The sequence below is a fragment of the Poromitra crassiceps genome (genome assembly GCF_964638095.1).
Source record: "Poromitra crassiceps genome assembly, chromosome: 3".
In the NCBI taxonomy this organism is placed as follows: domain Eukaryota; kingdom Metazoa; phylum Chordata; class Actinopteri; order Beryciformes; family Melamphaidae; genus Poromitra; species Poromitra crassiceps.
The window spans coordinates 83,160,416-83,164,107 of record NC_139625.1 but is presented as its reverse complement, the minus strand read 5'-3'; the positions used below and the strand labels follow the sequence as shown (position 1 = coordinate 83,164,107).

The window sequence follows — 3,692 nt, the reverse complement described above, 5'->3', positions numbered from 1 at the left end:
CATGAACCCTGGTCTCCAGTGTCAGAGGCAAATGTTGACACCCTCCACCACCATGCTCTTCCAATAGCTGACTCTATAACGTTGATACATCTAGAAATGTTGATACACAACCTCTTTTTTGATTCACAAACATTGACCTTCAGCCTCACGTATTCCTTCGACTGCTTTGCATCTGCACAAATGTCAAGTGCCAACAATTGATTCTGGCGACTGGGCTGCCATTTACAAGTGCACCTGACTTTTGGATAATATTATGCAAAGTTAAGTAACCGGGTCCAACCAGGTGGTACTTGCATCTGCTTCAAGTTGGGATCACTTTGTGTTATTTGTTTGACTCCAAGGACCTCAATGTTTCATGAAATGTTGCTATATGTTTGAATGTCATCTCTTTTATCTGTGGAACATATTCATGTTTGGTGGTACCTGCTAGCCTTTGACTCTGCAAGGCACCAGAGTGATTGATTAGTATTTTGTCTGCATAATACTTCCCCAGCATATAGGTGTCGGATCAAGGAGGAATAAGTCCTTGATACTGTAGGTCTGCATATTTCATGAGAGCACATCAAAGGCATCCGTCACTGTGTAGAATAACTAGACACATATGCAACACTTGTCACAGTATCTCATATCATCCCACCTTCAGGTGTAGCATTGGCCCCAACTTTCAACTCCTATCCCCTCTGAGAAGAATAGTAAACACATCATTTCCCCCTGAAGACGGATTATTATGAAAGATTTTTTAAAACAACAACAAAAACAGTAAGTCCCTGCAAATCAGTTGAAATACTGTATAATATAGTTATAATTGGATATAGGTACAATAGCTGTAGTAGGAAAGAAAACACTAAAAAAGCTTATGGTTAATTTCTATTGTGCTATGGGGGGAAATAGGGGAAACCGCATTAAAACCGTGTTTAAATTGCACTTCTAGAATAATAAATTCAGTGGAAATGTCAGTGGACTAATAAGCTAAAAGATGGTTTGTTTGCCTTTCACATAATGAGCCCTCTGTTTTGTCCCGTAAAAACCACTGGTCCTTGGGTCATTTGCTGTAGTTATCTTCTTGTCGGCTGCTGCACATGCTGAAATATCCTTTAGCCTGCTAATCAACTTGAAAAATTCCATCAAAACCTCAGAGACAGTGTGGGCAAATGTCTATTCATTTGTTTTAGTAAATGTTCCCATTTCACACATTCTTTGACTAATATCTTTATAAAAACTGCCATAAGGTAATGTACTGTGTGTACTATGTGGCCGAGACATAACAACTCTGCACTCTTAAAGAAAAGAAAAAGCATTGCAACTTCCCATGGCACGTATGCCAGAATATATCTTTATGTAGGATATGTAATGACATATAGTTATCCCATAGCTGTTACCACCCATGATGACATACTCACTAAACTCTTCTTTATGATGTGCATACCCGCTTTACATTGAACAATGTGACACATTAAAGTTTAAAGTTAGGGTAGGCAACTTTAGAGGAAAGAGAGGCGAAGGACAGACGTAGAATTTGAACATACACAACCCCTTAATGCCTTCACGACTTTGTCTGTCAACTGAACTGAGATACTAATCGATGTGATTCGCAGGTCAGACGAAACAGTGGTAAAAAAATTAGCATTTTCATATAACCACAGATATATCTGTATATATAATCCTCCAGCAGACACACCTGGAAAGAAGAGTATAAAAGAGCAGGACCAAGCAGACTCAAGCATCAAGCTGCAAGCAGTCTCTCCACAGCATATCCAGGAACCCTGCAGAGAAGACAAGAAGCTACCAGACAGAAACCTGAAGATGAAAACCTCTCTCGGCCTCCTGCTGCTGCTGCTGATCAGCCTCTCCCAGGCTAAGTTCTGGGTGGAAACAGATGACACTCTTTCCAGGGAGGAAGAAAGCGACTCAGAGTTCCAAGTTGACGACCCAGAGGCCGACACGATGGACACCGGCAGCAGGATCTTGGCCACAAACAACGGCTCCAGTGAGTTCCTGCTGGAGGGCGACTTGGTGGCCCCCACAACAAGAAACGCCATGAAGTGTTGGAGCAACAGCTGCCTCTGGAAGAAAGCCGGTGGCAAGGTGACCGTCCCCTTCATAGTGAGCAGTGTCTTCTCCAGGTCGGCCAAGCAGGCGATCGACAGAGGCATGAAGTCCTTCCACAGCAGCACCTGCATCCGCTTCGTTCCCCGTACAAACGAACGCGACTACATCAGCGTGGAGAGCAGAGGCGGCTGCTTCTCATCCCTGGGCAGAGTGGGAGGCAGGCAGACCGTCTCTCTCGCCCAGCAGGGCTGCGTCTACCATGGCGTCATCCAGCACGAGTTCCTCCATGCTCTGGGCTTCTATCACGAGCACACCAGGAGTGACCGCGACCAGTATGTCCGCATCAACTTCCAGTACGTTAACCCGCGGACAAAACACAACTTCCAGAAGCAGAACACCAACAACCAGAACACTCCCTACGACTACTCCTCCGTCATGCACTATCCGAGAACAGCCTTCACCACCCAACGCGGGCAGGACACCATCACCCCCATCCCCAACCGTAATGTCCGGATCGGCCAGAGGCAGGGCATGTCCCGCATCGACATCCAGAGGGTCAACAAGATCTACAGCTGCTAAGAACATTAGAGAAGGTTCTTAGATCTTAGTAGTCAACTCTACTTTATTAAATCTATTGTCTTTACTTTAATCTGTGTCCGAGGGCTAAACTGTGTGTGTGTGAGACCAATCAACAACACAAACAATTGTAAACACTGAAATAATAATAAAAAGGCTTATCCCTGGTCACCAACATTAGTACTTTTTTAACCTGTTATTGATCTCATTAACGACAGTCAAGCTGACACTGCTAACATATGGTAGTTGATTTTGGCAAGTTTGATTTGAGGGCTTTTAATTACCATACGACCAGTGACACCAATTATTGAATGAACATATACAGGTCTAGTGGTTTTTGTCAATGTCACTGTTGTAATGTTGTTGTAATGTTTGGCAATACAGGGTGTCCAAACTAATGTTCAGTCACAAATCTTTAATGGGGGTGTCTGGGTAGTGTAGAGATAAAAGCACTCGCATACTGGCGGTCCGGGTAGTGTAGCGGTAAAGTCCCTGCCTACAAACACGAGGGGCACAGGTTCGCATCCTCGTGGTCCCTCCGGCTTGGTCGGGCGTCCATACAGGCACAATTGACTCGTGTGTGTCTGTGGGAGGGAAGCTGGTTTGAAGGTTTTTGTCCTGGTCGCTGCACTAGCGACCAGGGAGAAAAAATATGAATGCTGTCAGGCCGACGGTGTCCGAGGAAAATGCAACAGAGAGACATACATACATACATACAGTAGTTACAACAGAACCCGCCCAGTCTTATCTAAGGGTCTTATCTACCGGTATATGTGTATGAGGCATTGTGTTCCCAAAATGTACAGCTACTTGCTTGTCTACATCATTATATCCAGAGACGTCTGAGCGCTTTCCACACAGCCCAGCCAGCCTCCCTCAGCTGCGGGCTGAGCAGGGACTGTGAATAGGGTCCACTTGTCATTGCTACAGGCATAAGCCGACACTGGCTCGGGTGGGCAGAGTCAGCATTAGCTACTTTTACTGGGAAAGATTTGCCAACACTGCTTCGAATGACCATTACTAGTGCAAGCGCATCAGCAGATTCAACAGTTTTCATTGACTAAAAC

At 44.9% G+C, this 3,692-nt stretch overlaps 1 pseudogene across 1 annotated transcript; it reads left to right on the top strand.

Annotated features, from left to right (window-relative positions):
* Nucleotides 1-1,803: 1,803 nt before the first annotated feature.
* On the top strand, nt 1,804-2,628 carry LOC310773305 (hatching enzyme 1.2 pseudogene; annotated as a pseudogene). Its single transcript has one exon. The product of its transcript is annotated as a hatching enzyme 1.2 pseudogene (transcript).
* The last annotated feature ends 1,064 nt before the right edge of the window (nt 2,629-3,692 follow it).